The sequence below is a fragment of the Lycium ferocissimum genome, chromosome 5, assembly GCF_029784015.1.
Source record: "Lycium ferocissimum isolate CSIRO_LF1 chromosome 5, AGI_CSIRO_Lferr_CH_V1, whole genome shotgun sequence".
In the NCBI taxonomy this organism is placed as follows: Eukaryota; Viridiplantae; Streptophyta; class Magnoliopsida; order Solanales; family Solanaceae; genus Lycium; species Lycium ferocissimum.
The window spans coordinates 44,291,612-44,306,635 of NC_081346.1; positions in this window are offsets into that span (position 1 = coordinate 44,291,612).

Genomic DNA, 15,024 nt, shown 5'->3' on the forward strand with positions numbered 1-15,024 from the left:
GCAGAGTTTCCTCTATACTTCTTACTACCTCATTCCTGCACACAGCCCAGAAAACACATCCAATGCCTCACAGGGCGATCACAATACCCGTAACATTTACCTCAGGTTCTTATATCAAAGTCTATTAATATCAATAAGGTAGGAAACAAACCTTTCAGAGTAACAACTTTAATTCTCATCAATTACCTCATAGCGGCATAATCAACTGCTCATCCACCATCAAAACATTTAGGATTAGAATCAGGGACATCACATCCTATAATTTAGCTCTACGACACGATCTAAAATGAGAAAGAAAGGTCAATCATTCCTAAATACCATGCAGCCTCTTGTTTATAAGTGTGGCGTGCTTCACACTCATAAATAAGACCCTACTGGACACGACTCGAAGACACACCTAAGAACGAACTGCTCTGATACCACTTTTGCCATGATCCAACCAGAGGGCTATGACGGGTACCCGGAGCTAACACACCGAGCACCTCTAAACATACATCTCATAAACATTTCTGGGTGGACCATAAATATAGCTCCTGGATATAAGGACATATATCATAATATAACAGCACATCTCTATATAATCTTCAACAGCTATGTCCATCATCACAAGCTGATAAGGCGACTAAAAATTTATACAATGATATGGACCGGTAGGGTTATGAAATGTCTAACTATACACATATGTCTATGAGCCTCTACATAGAATACAAGTGATCATAAGGACCAATACCAATAGACCAGTAGCTTAAAGTAAGTGGAGTGCTCCCGAGAATCCACCGATAAATAACCTATGGGTCAAACCGTGGACCTTGTCTACCGCATGGGCATGAACGCGTCCACAAGAAAGGACGTCAGCACGAATAGTGTACTGAGCATGTAAGGCATGAGTAACAACATAATAAGAAATATAGAACAAAACATGAGATAAGGATAACCCGTATGGCTGATTGCCTCTTAGGACGAATATCATGCATGCTTAGTCTTTTCATAAAAACCTTTCTCATACTTGTATAAAATAATAGTGCTGCGGAACGTGCAGCCCGATTCATAAATATTTTATATTGCTGCGGAACGTGCAGCTCGATCTATATATATATATATATATATATATATATACATATATTGTTGCGGAACGTGCAGCCGGATCTATACCCATATATCCCGCGTTCGGGCATCCCGCATCCGGGACGATGCCATAATATACCAACTGATCAGGTGGCTATGCGTATATACAATGATATGGACCGGTAGGGTTATGAAATGTCTAACTATACACATATGTCTATGAGCCTCTACATAGAATACAAGTGATCATAAGGACCAATACCAATAGACTGCAGCTCTAAAGTAAGTGGAGTGCTCCTGAGAATCCGCTGATAAATAACCTATGGGTAAAACTCGTGGACCTGTCTACCTGCGGGCATGAACGCAGCGTCTACAAGAAAGGACGTCAGTACGAACAGTGTACTGAGCATGTAAGGCATGAGTAACAAGATAATAAGAAATATAGAACAAAACATGAGATAAGGATAACCTGTATGGCTGATTTCCTCTTAGGACGAATATCATGCATGCTTAGTCTTTTCATAAAAACCTTTCTCATATTTGTATAAAATAATAGTGCTGTGGAATGTGCAGCCCGATTCATAAATATTTTATATTGCTGCGGAACATGCAGCTCGATCTATATATATATATATATATATATATATATATATATATATATATATATATATATATATATATATTATTGCGGAACGTGCGTTCGGATCTATACCCATATATCCCGCGTTCGGCATCCCGTATCCGGACGATGCCATAATATACCAACTGATCAGGTGGCTATGCGTATATAATGCCTCGCCCTTTTTCCCATATCCCCCGTATACAAATATATATATCATTTTCCCCATATCCCCCGTATACATATATATATATATATATATATATATATATATATATATATATATATATATATATATCATATACATATATAATATAAGCAGCATGCATGAGAGCCCAAATAAACGTTACCACTTTATCGGAGTGACGTAAGGTCGGTTGTCATATCCCGCATTTTGTACGTTGGAATATTTTAAGACAATTGCGGGAAATTAAGGGCAAGGCCATTCTCCGGTTTTGTTTTAACGCGTAAGTTGCTTGTACGTATTATTGGCATGGAATACTAAAGGCAAATTTGGAATTTCGGAAAGTTACAAGTTCATGAAATGAAAGGCCAAGGTGGAGTGGGCCATAGGGCCACATGTGTGTATTATTTATGGAAGCATAAGATGATAATTAAATCATCTTTATCATTTTCACTTAAGGAAATTTCTAGAAATTTGAAGAAAGATTTGGAGGGAAAAGAAAAGAAAACAAAAAAAAAAAGGGGGAAAGGGGAGCACATGGCCGGCCATGTGCTTGGCCATGTGCATGGCCATGTGCCCCTTGCTTGTATAAATATGACTAAGTCTTGCAAAGGAAGACCAATTCATCATTTGAAGTTCTAGAGAAATCAAGAAAAATGGAAGAAAAGAGAGAGAGGCAACTGCCATGGGCCGGCCGAAACTGCCCCTCAAATTTGATCATGGAGAATTATTCTCCTTCTAGTTTCCTACTAAATGGAAGGTCCCCTATCCTATGGAGTAGTTGTTGGAAGAAGAAAACCAATCGTTTTGCAAGGAGCAAGGTCTAGCCGTGTAGAAAAGTAGAATGAAGAAGGTATGATCCAATCTTCCCTTTTATATGTTATGAATGGTTTGTGGATGTTGTGGTATGTGGAAATGAATGAAAAACATGAAAATAGGGTTGTTGAAGTTGAGCCATGGATGTTAATGTTGGCCGTGTATGTGTGTTGCATGCCTAGGGTGATGAATCAATTTTAATTGACATGTTGGGTGTTGTAGTGTGTTGGAATGAATGGAAATCATGAAACCTTGAGTGTTGTGTGTGTAGCCGTGTGCGAGCTGCCATGGTGTAGGAAAAAAATGAATTAACGTTAGTTAGTATTCTAGTTGTTGTTGTGATGGATTCTATGTAATGAAAATGAAAGTTTGATGATTCAAGTGGAAGTTGTGATGGTTATGGGTTGATTTGGAACGTAATATGATTTGAATATGCTTTCTTGAATTCATGGAAGTAATGTTGTAAATGTATGGAATTGTTGACATAGTTTATGAGTTTGAAAGAAATAAATGTATTGTTGGTGTTATTGTTGTTGGTTTGGCCGAGTTGAATTCTCGGATTGTTGTTAATGGATGAATTGGGCCGAGCCATATTCTCGGGATGGCGCATTTACAGGGGAAGTGCTGCCGTAATTTTTGTAGACAATGTGCATTCAAGATTGGATCCCTAAAAGCTCTAATCGATGTTTGGTGAACATGACTAAATTGTAGATTCTGGCGAACTTGGAACTTGAATTGGAGGAGCGTAAGAAGCGGAAAAGGTATGTAAGGCTTCACTTTTCTTTCTTGGCATGTCGTAGATGTAATAGGTTTGGACACGGGCCTCGGGGACATTTCTATTCTCCGGAATCCGCACCTAAAGTTTTCCCTTTTTCATTTAGTAGAATTGAATTAGAAATGGTGCGAAATGTTGGAAAAACTTCCTAAACACCTAGAACTTGCGCAAATAGGACCCGATTACCTTAAGACCCTCACCAAAGACATCATGAATTGTAATGTACGTAAATTTGGTACGCCGCCTCATTTGACCCGAGGTGGGCCCATCGTTCCCGTATTTTCATTATTGTTCCATTTGACTTATTCTTAAGTAGAATCCAATGGAAACTTTTGATCCTTATTCGTCATCAAATGCCAAGTAATCGTAACTATGCTAACGAGGATATTCTTATGATGGCGATAAAGATACTAGGTATGAGAAATGGCTATGACGCATATGTTAAGAATATGTACTTACCATGAATATGACTATGAACATGCTTCACAATGACATGGATGATGTCAAGGAAGAAAATGTTTACATGTTGAATATGACCATGATGATTCTATGATTAAAGGTTCCAAGTTCATGATTCCAGCGATGATATGAGAACGTTAAGCTATTTTTTGAATTCTCAACTCTATTCATGGATAATGTCTATTTTTAAAGATTCCAAGTATACGAAACGAGGCCTTACGATCCTGGTTCATGTTTTCCCATGATATTACTTTTCATTAATAGTCTCGCCTTATATTAATCGTTCCTTCAAGGTGAGGCAAGCGCCCATAGCTATGCTATAATATAATCGGAGGTTCCCGACCTTACGTCACTCCGATGGATACATGACTTTCTTGGGCTCTCCTGCATGCTTATATAACATATGGATATGAAAAATGTATATGTACATGGGGTGGGGGGTAGGGATACATGGGAAATGGTAAGGGAACTATGTTTCATCGCCACCTGGTCAGCTGGCTTATCATCCCAGACGCGGGATGCCCGGACGCGGGATTTATGGGCGAGCCGGAGTATTTCGGCGCAATGTGGGCGAGCCGACGCTGTTCGGTGCTATGATACTATGATACACTATGACATGCCATGATACTATGATACACTATGGTACACTATGATACTATGATATACCATGATATGCTATGACACTATGATATACTACGATTTAACATGATATGACATAAATTCTATTTTCTATACCTATGAAAAGAAATGTTTTTTTTTAAAAGGGAAAACAAGCATGCATGGCATCCGCCCCCATGGGGCCCTCATATGCACAGGTTACTCTGTTATCCTACGATATGTTCTATGTTTCTATACAGATATTGTTCACATGTACAGGTCATCCTTTTACCTCACGATATAATATCTCTTTATTGTTCATGCTTATATCTCCTACTATGTTGCTACTTCGCCTTACATGCTCAAGACATAGCTCGTACCGACCCCTCTTCTTCGAGGGGGCGTTTCATGCCGCGCAGTACACCCGCATGAGCCGATTATAGCATAGAGGATGTTCCAAACAGTAGTTGGTAGGCTCCACTTGTCCCGGAGTGCCGCCGAGTCGAGTATAGATGCCATGATACTTTGTTCGAGGTTAGAGACTTTGCGAGCACGAATCATGGGTATTGGATTGTCGGTTTGTAAGCGGCTTTCAGCAGCTCGATATGTTATTATGTTTCGTGTCTCGAGTCTTGTCTGATGTTAGATTCTACTTATGAAAAAGAAAAAAATTTCTATGTATTCATTTCTAACCGATTTATAAGTTCATATGTATAATAAGAGTCAGCGGGTTCGCTCGGCTCCGAATATGGGGTCGGGTGCCCATCACACCCTAGTAAGACCGGGGTGTGACAAAGTGGTATCAGAGCAGGTCGGTCCAAGGGTTGTCTGCAAAGTCGTGTCCGGTAGAGTCCTGTTTATGGGTTTGAAGCCGGCCACATTTATAAACGAGAGGTCGCGGGGCATCTAGGAATTGTTGACCTTCTTTTCGTCCCTATGATCGTGCGATAGAGCCAAGTCCTAGGAAAATGGAATCTCTATACGGTGTTTCATCTACGACGAAAGAAAGTGAGAAGCGATACGGAAAGTTACGGGGACGAGTGTTGATGTTCGTTCGTTACCCGGTCGAGGCTCGCGTATGGCCGAGATGTGTCGTATACATATGTAAGTGCAAGGTATTGTTAATATTTGCCGTGTGCAGATTTGAATAGTGGGAATATTAAAGGAGGCCCTACCAGAATGGGTACGTCTAAGAGAAAGAAGCGCGGAAAGGAAATACGATAAATAGGCAATAAGTGAGATGCGACGTTTCAAGAAGGGTTATGGATTTGGCATGACGATGAAGGTGCGATCACTACCCCCGGGAATCTGGAGGCCCAGGACAAGAAGTAGTTATACACACAGGTGGAAAGTGAACATCAGGAACTGAAAAGGGCAAAATAGTAATTACAAAGAAAGGACGTATTACGAAGATGTTTCAGAATCGGTAAGACTTCGACTCACCCCAGAACATGTAATAAAGGTCATACGAGGAAGTGGACGCGATTATATCGGCATTACGGCACCGGATTTCGCCAAAGCTTCGAGGTTAAGCGTGCTCAGGTGGGAGCAATTCTATGATGGGTGACCCCCTGGGAAGTATGCGAGAAATTCGATATATTTAGCCTTAAGAGACAAATGAGAAGTTAGGGTAGCCTAAGGGAAAACTAGAGCATATGGGATGGTTGGAGATCATAAGAAGACGTGTAGGAAGAGGCAAACTGGCTTGGTAAAGAGACAGGGAGCGCATCACAGCCCTGGGGATTAGGATAGGCTTGAACAGTGTTGGGACGTATTTTGTGGGCTAGTTAATAGTAATTATATATATATGTATATATGAAGGTGTAGGATATCCCAAATATGATTGTATCGGTGGACACGTGAATCCCAAAGAACCGGTTACGATACAAAAGGCATTAATCGAGTAAGGGTACCGAAGTTCGAGTGACAAAGAAGAGTAAATGGTACAAGTGTTGCAAAGTAAGCTATTATTATTCTACTATAGATTGATATTGGGAATGAGGATATGAGATGAAGTATAAACGGATAATAGTATAGGTACACCCCAAAAGGGGAAAAATAGTAGAGGAATGTAAGGATGAGATAGAGACGCTTGATACGGTAATACGTTTGATATGGATGCTTGGATTACAAATGAAACCCCCTTCATGGAAATAAGTCGGTGAGATCGGAAAACCAACAATAAGTGTACAAGAATCGTGATGGTGTTTGAGGCGATGTGAGAAGTCTTGCAAAAACCTCGAATGACAGGACACTAGAAAATGGACGTGTATGAAGAGAACGAGGATGACGAGAGAATGATATTGGATAACTTAAGAGATAATGTGAAGGATAGCGCTAGTTATAAAAGGGGAGCTCCCCCGAGGTGCTTAGGAGACCCCGTGCGACTAAGTTGAACATTCGAGGACGAATGTTCTAAAGGGGGGAAGGATGTTATATCCCGCATTTTGTACGTTGGAATATTTTAAGACAATTGCGGGAAGTTAAGGGCAAGGCCATTCTCCGGTTTTGTTTTAACGCGTAAGTTGCTTGTACGTATTATTGGCATGGAATACTAAGGGCAAATTTGGAATTCCGGAAAGTTACAAGTTCATGAAATGAAAGGCCAAGGTGGAGTGGGCCATAGGGCCACATGTGTGTATTATTTATGGAAGCATAAGATGATAATTAAATCATCTTTATCATTTTCACTTAAGGAAATTTCTAGAAATTTGAAGAAAGATTTGGAGGAAAAGAAAAGAAAAAAAAAAAAAAAAAAGGAAAGGGGAGCACATGGCCGGCCATGTGCTTGGCCATGTGCATGGCCATGTGCCCCTTGCTTGTATAAATATGACTAAGTCTTGCAAAGGAAGACCAATTCATCATTTGAAGTTCTAGAGAAATCAAGAAAAAATGGAAGAAAAGAGAGAGAGGGCAACCGGCCAAGGGGCTGGCCGAAACTGCCCCTCAAATTTGATCATGGAGAATTATTCTCCTTCTAGTTTCCTACTAAATGGAAGGTCCCCTATCCTATGGAGTAGTTGTTGGAAGAAGAAAACCAATCGTTTTGCAAGGAGCAAGGTCTAGCCGTGTAGAAAAGTGGAATGAAGAAGGTATGATCCAATCTTCCCTTTTATATGTTATGAATGGTTTGTGGATGTTGTGGTATGTGGAAATGAATGAAAACATGAAAATAGGGTTGTTGAAGTTGAGCCATGGATGTTAATGTTGGCCGTGTATGTGTGTTGCATGCCTAGGGTGATGAATCAATTTTAATTGACATGTTGGGTGTTGTAGTGTGTTGGAATGAATGGAAATCATGAAACCTTGAGTGTTGTGTGTGTAGCCGTGTGTGAGCTGCCATGGTGTAGGAAAAAAAAATGAATTAACGTTAGTTAGTATTCTAGTTGTTGTTGTGATGGATTCTATGTAATGAAAATGAAAGTTTGATGATTCAAGTGGAAGTTGTGATGGTTATGGGTTGATTTGGAACGTAATATGATTTGAATATGCTTTCTTGAATTCATGGAAGTAATGTTGTAAATGTATGGAATTGTTGATATAGTTTATGAGTTTGAAAGAAATAAATGTATTGTTGGTGTTATTGTTGTTGGTTTGGCCGAGTTGAATTCCCTGATTGTTGTTAATGGATGAATTGGCCCGAGCCATATTCTCGGGATGGCGCATTTACAGGGGAAGTGCTGCCGAAATTTTTGTAGACAATGTGCATTCAAGATTGGATCCCTAAAAGCTCTAATCGATGTTTGGTGAACATGACTAAATTGTAGATTCTGGCGAACTTGGAACTTGAATTGGAGGAGCGTAAGAAGCGGAAAAAGGTATGTAAGGCTTCACTTTTCTTTCTTGGCATGTCGTAGATGTAATAGGTTTGGACACGGGCCTCGGGGACATTTCTATTCTCCGGAATCCGCACCTAAAGTTTTCCCTTTTCATTTAGTAGAATTGAATTAGAAATTGTGCGAAATGTTGGAAAACTTCCTAAACACCTAGAACTTGCGCAAATAGGGACCCGATTACCTTAAGACCCTCAAAGTGACATCATGAATTGTAATGTACGTAAATTTGGTACGCCGCCTCATTTGACCCGAGGTGGGCCCATCGTTCCCGTATTTTCATTATTGTTCCATTTGACTTATTCTTAAGTAGAATCCAATGGAAACTTTTGATCCTTATTCTGTCATCAAATGCCAAGTACTGTAACTATGCTAACGAGGATATTCTTATGATGGCGATAAAGATACTAGGTATGAGAAAATGGCTATGACGCATATGTTAAGAATATGTACTTACCATGAATATGACTATGAACATGCTTCACAATGACATGGATGATGTCAAGGAAGAAAATGTTTACATGTTGAATATGACCATGATGATTCTATGATTAAAGGTTCCAAGTTCATGATTCCAGTGACGATAAGAGAACGTTAAGCTATTTTTTGAATTCTCAACTCTATTCATGGATAATGTCTATTTTTAAAGATTCCAAGTATACGAAACGAGGCCTTACGATCCTGGTTCATGTTTTCCCATGATATTACTTTTCATTAATAGTCTCGCCTTATATTAATCGTTCCTTCAAGGTGAGGCAAGCGCCCATAGCTATGCTATAATATAATCGGAGGTTCCCGACCTTACGTCACTCCGATGGATACATGACTTTCTTGGGCTCTCTCGCATGCTTATATAACATATGGATATGAAAAATGTATATGTACATGGGTGGGGGGTAGGGATACGGGAAATGGTAAGGGAACTATGTTTCATCGCCACCGGTCACCGTGCTTATCATCCCGGACGCGGGATGCCCGGACGCGGGATTTATGGGCGAGCCGGAGTATTTCGGCGCAATGTGGGCGAGCCGACGCTGTTCGATGCTATGATACTATGATACACTATGACATGCCATGATACTATGATACACTATGGTACACTATGATACTATGATATACCATGATATGCTATGACACTATGATATACTACGATTTAACATGATATGACATAAATTCTATTTTCTATGCCTATGAAAAGAAATGTTTTTTTTAAAGGGAAAACAAGCATGCATGGCATCCGCCCCCATGGGGCCCTCATATGCACAGGTTACTCTGTTATCCTACGATATGTTCTATGTTTCTATACAGATATTGTTCACATGTACAGGTCATCCTTTTACCTCACGATATAATATCTCTTTATTGTTCATGCTTATATCTCCTACTATGTTGCTACTTCTGCCTTACATGCCCAGTACATAGCTCGTACTGACCCCTCTTCTTCGAGGGGCCGCGTTTGTGCCGCGGTGTACACCTGTGATGAGCCGATTATAGCATAGAGGATGTTCCAGCAGAGTTGGTAGGCTCCACTTGTCCCGGAGTGCTGCCGAGTCAGAGTATAGATGCCATGATACTTTGTTCGAGGTTAGAGACTTTGCAGACAGAATCGTGGGTATTGGGTTGTCAGTTTGTAAGCGGCTTCAGCAGCCGATATGTTATTATGTTTCGTGTCTCGAGTCTTATATGATGTCAGATTCTACTTATGAAAAAAAAAAATTCTATGTATTCATTTCTAATCGATTTATAAGTTCATATGTATAATAAGAGTCAGCGGGTTCGCTCGGCTCCGAATATGGGGTCGGGTGCCCATCACACCCTAGTAAGACCGGGGTGTGACATCGGTAACCTCCGATTATATTATGGAGCAATCATCATCGCTATATCTCACCTTGAAGGAAAAATGATTATAAGGTGAGATTAACAACAATGAATAAAATCATAGAAATCATGAAGTAAGCTCAATAATCTTATAATAACATTAAAACCATAACTTTGGAACTTCTAGAAATAGGATCATCATCATCATCATCATCATTATCATCATGAAAACATAATCATCTTTTGCATCATAAGAAACTTTAAGAATCATGAATCTCTAGCAGAAAATACGGACATTATGGAAGACATATATGGATTCACAAGAAAGAAGTCATCATTTTCATCATGGTCCTCATAGAAAACATCTTGTCTTTAATATCATAAGAAGCTTTTAAGAATCATGAACTCGTAACACCCCGTACCATTAACTCGGACCTTGAGCATGATCCTAGACCAAAAGAAACCAAAAGAAAACATGAGCCTAGACTAAGGCATCACCTGCGAATCGCATGTGCTACAAGCGAGTCGCAGGTGGTGTCGCATCTGCTGACAGAGAGGTGCCAAGGAAGATGTAATCTGTGCACCACATGCGACACCATGTGCGATTCGCATGTTACACATGCGAGTCGCATATGTCATCGCATCTGGTGACAGAGAGGTACCAAAGAATGACGTGAAGGTATGCAAAGCCTGCGACGGTTCTGGTGCAACATGCGACTCGCATGTTGCACATGCGACACCATGTGCGAATCGCACATGGTGCACGGGGTATTTGTGTCTGAAAGTTTTCCTCGTTTTTGGACACCCTATAAATAGGTTTTCTAGGGTCTGGGACTCATTATTCAGCAGCTAAATCATTGGTATTCCTTGTGGAGCACATGCAAGTGTTGATTAAACATCTCCTAGGGATTTCTTGCTTTTGGTATCTCCTCCACCCAACATTCTTGGTAAACCCTAACTAAACCCTTCAAGATTCAAGAATCAAGAATTGGGGGAATACTTCGTAAACTCAGTGTCTCTAATTCAAGTGTTGAAGCAATTAAGGTATGTAGAACTTCCATCCACATGTGGGAATCTCTACGTTCTTCCCCATGCTCCGTTTTTTGATATCCATGAAGTTCAAACCCTAGGGCATTAAACCCAACATATTGGTAGCCCGTATTTATGTATTTATGTACATGAATTTTGTATCTATATTCGTTATTGTATTCCTAATCTTCCATTACGGTTATTAGGAACCCTAGCTTAATCCATGAATCATGAATTCTTCCTCATGTGTTCGCATTATGTTATATGAAATTTTATGATTTTATGTAGCAAGTTACAAGCATGTTTTCAAGTCAAATTATATATCTATATATTTATGAACTATTGTTTCTACTCACGAATCAAGAACATGTTTGCAAGATTATGACAAGTTATCTCATGAAACCATATTACAAGTTATTTCGTGAAATCATGATTACAAGTTATTTACAAGTTATTTCACGAAATTCATGGGCTTCTTAGCCAACTATATCATGTTCATGTTTTTGGGATTGCTTAGTTAACCGAGAAGGCTCGTATAGCTCGAAACTACGTTGCCACCGTAGGATAAGGGTTGTCGCAAATAGGCAACACCTTCATTATGCATTGATCCTTACATGCTATTATTACTTAAATCTCATATCCCCCGGCAAGGTGTGAGTGTTCTCCGGGTAGGCGCAAGTACCGCATCATGTTGTCGGTTACACTATAGCATTCCCCACGTTACAAGAAGTTTTATATTCATGTATTTTCATTGAATTATCGTTTTCGTACTTTACTCACGTTTCATGCTCATGTTCAAGTTACATTCATTTCCGTTCATGTTCTATACCTATGTATGCCATGCTCTTCATCTCAAAGAAGTTTTACATACTAGTACTATTCACCATGTACTAACGTCCCTTTTGCCCGGGCCCGCACTTCACGGTGCGTATACCGACTTTCGGAGCATACGCCCGCGCAAAGAGGATCACCCCGCATCGCTATCGCGAGCCCCACTCCTCCCGGGTTCAACATGGAGTCTTTATATTTAGTATGCAAGTTTATGGTAGTCCAGGGCCATGTCCCGGTAGTTAGTATTCGTACATGTTTTAGAGGTTTCATAGATGTATGTTAGTTTCCGCAGTCGCGCTGGTGCATTCATGATTACGTACTATTATGTCTTCATAATATTTCATGCTATGAGATGGTTTCAAGACTTTATTCCGCAAATTATATTTTCATGATTTATTTAAATTGCGTCGCATAGATATGTTGTTTGATGCCCATGTTGACAAGCAAGCCATGAGGTTCGCTCGGACACACGCAAGCAAGGCCCGAGTGCCGTGTTACGCCTGTGCCATGGTTCGGGGCGTGACAAAGCTTGGTATCGCAGCCTAGGTTCAAGAGTCTTTAGGGAGTCTATGAAACCGTGTCCAGCTGGGGTCACTTTTATATGTGTGAGGGCCCCATACATATAAACAACTGACCACCAAGACATCCAGGATTGTCTCACTTCTTTCATATTTTAGATCGTGTAGCTAGAGCATTACTTTTAGGATATCCTTCTAATTCGTGCGTGTACGTATTTTCGTAAAATGCCTTACAAGAGAACGTACAAGAAAAGGAACACGCCCACCGGCCCAAAGGGCTAGCGTGGAAGCAACTCGCGAAGAGACCGTTCCGACTCGCATAAAGAGCCCCAACCGCTCCTACAGCTACTCCCTCCTACCGATACGGATGGAGATGTTAGGAATGCTATCAACATGCTCACACAATCGGTAGCAAACTGTGCCCAACGTCGTGAATCCGGTCAAGTTTAGTGGCATAATGGAGAGTCTTCTAGACTAAGGATTTCCTCGTAACGAATCCCCCGCCTTCACGGGGACAAAGAAAGACGAAGACCCTCAGACTACATAGATGCTCTTCGTAAGATCTTCGTAATTATGGCAACACAGAACCGAAGAAGCCTACGGAGCTCATCACCGCAGAGCATTGCTAACACTGGTACGAATCTTGGGAATTATCCCGAGGTGAGGATGCACCCGATGCCTACATGGGATGAGTTTGCAAGTGCATTCCCGGACCACTTCATGCCAAAGAGAGGTCGTGGAAGCTAAGGTTGAGCAACCCTCGAAGCTCAAACGGAATGGCGATCGCCTGTGACTACTATTTGGAGTTTGTCGTCCTGCCAAGCATGCTTCGTATATGGTACCAGATATGAGGGCGAGAGTGAGAAGGTTTGTTGGAGGACTTGATTCTCATTTGTATGATGGGGCCAACATTGCTGCACGTAATGGGGGAATGACCATCTCCAAGATGGTTGCTTTCGACGTGTGGCAACGAGACGAGGCTAAAGGAGGAGGAAGCCTTGCGTAAAGAGAAAGACAAGGAGTTCAACAAGAGGGTCAAGTCTACCATCGGATGCTCAACGGAACAGAAATTCTTTAACAACAAAGTCGCCAGGACCCGCTCCGTCCACAAAGAAGTGCTCCAGCTTTCCAAGTTCAGAGAGATAACCGTCGCAGAATTTCAGCCGTCGTGCTCTCGGGCCTCGTGCCGTGTGACTCGCAGTAACTTCACCAATCCGATTTGTGCTAAGTGTGGGAGGAGGCATCCCTGGGAGTGCCGCTTGGGATCAAATATTTGCTATGGGTGTGGTCACCGGCCATATTCGCCGAGATTGCCCTTCGCCGACAGGCACAGAGGTAATCGGACCCGCCGATAAATTCGTCTGTTCCTCGTAATAATCAAACTCGGGCAGACGTGCACCGCTTAGATCCGGCAACTCAAGCAGTGGCCCAAACCGTTTGTATGCTTTGATCGGGCGTCGGATACCGATGCTCGTACCGATGTTGTCACGCTGTATGCTCACCGTTTTCGCTCGATGTTTATGCTCTCATGGACCCTGGATCCACCCTATCCTATGTCACCCCTTATGTTGCTAGAAAATTTGGTATTGAACCTGAAAAGCTAAAAGAACCTTTTGAAGTGTCAACTCCAGTTGGTGAGCCCGTCATAGCCCGACGTGTCTATAAGGGTTGTCCAGTTAGAGTCTATCATCATGTTATTCTAGCTGACTTATGTGAGTTGGAAATGATAGATTTTGATGTAATCATGGGCATGGACTGGTTATATTCATGTTATGCGTCGCTGATTGTAGAACTAAAGCTCGTAAATTTCAAGTTTCCTAACGAGCCGCTCTTAGAGTGGAAGGGTAATTCAAGAAGCCCTAAGGGTAGGTTTATCTCTTACCTCAAGGCAAGAAAAATGGTGTCTAAGGGTTATATCTATCATCTCGTTCGGTTAGGGATTCAGCCTTCCTGCACCCCAACTCTTCGCCGCTCTCGTTGTTAATGAGTTTCCGTGTCTTTCCCGAGGATCTTCCCTAATCCCTCCTGATAGGGAAATTGATTTCGCAATTGACCTACTCCCAGGTACGAAACCTATATCTATTCCACCTTATAGGATGGCTCCAGCCGAATTACGAGAGCTTAAGGCTCAACTCAAAGATCTTCTAGACAAGGGCTTTATCGACCCGTTGTCTCTCCATGGGTGCCCCAGCTTCTCTTTGTGCGCAAGAAAGATGGTTCTTTGCGTATGTGCATTGACTATCGCCACTCAATAAAGTCACAATCAAGAATAAATACCCTCTTCCACGAATAGATGACTTATTTGATCACCTTCGTGGTGCCCAATGTTACTCCAAGATAGATCTCGGTCGTTACCATCACTTAAGGTTAAGGAGCGAGATATTCCTAAGACGGCTTTTAGAACCGTATATGGTCATTTCGAATTCTGTGTCATGTCCTTCGGTTTGACCAATGCCCCAGCAGCATTTATGGACCTCATG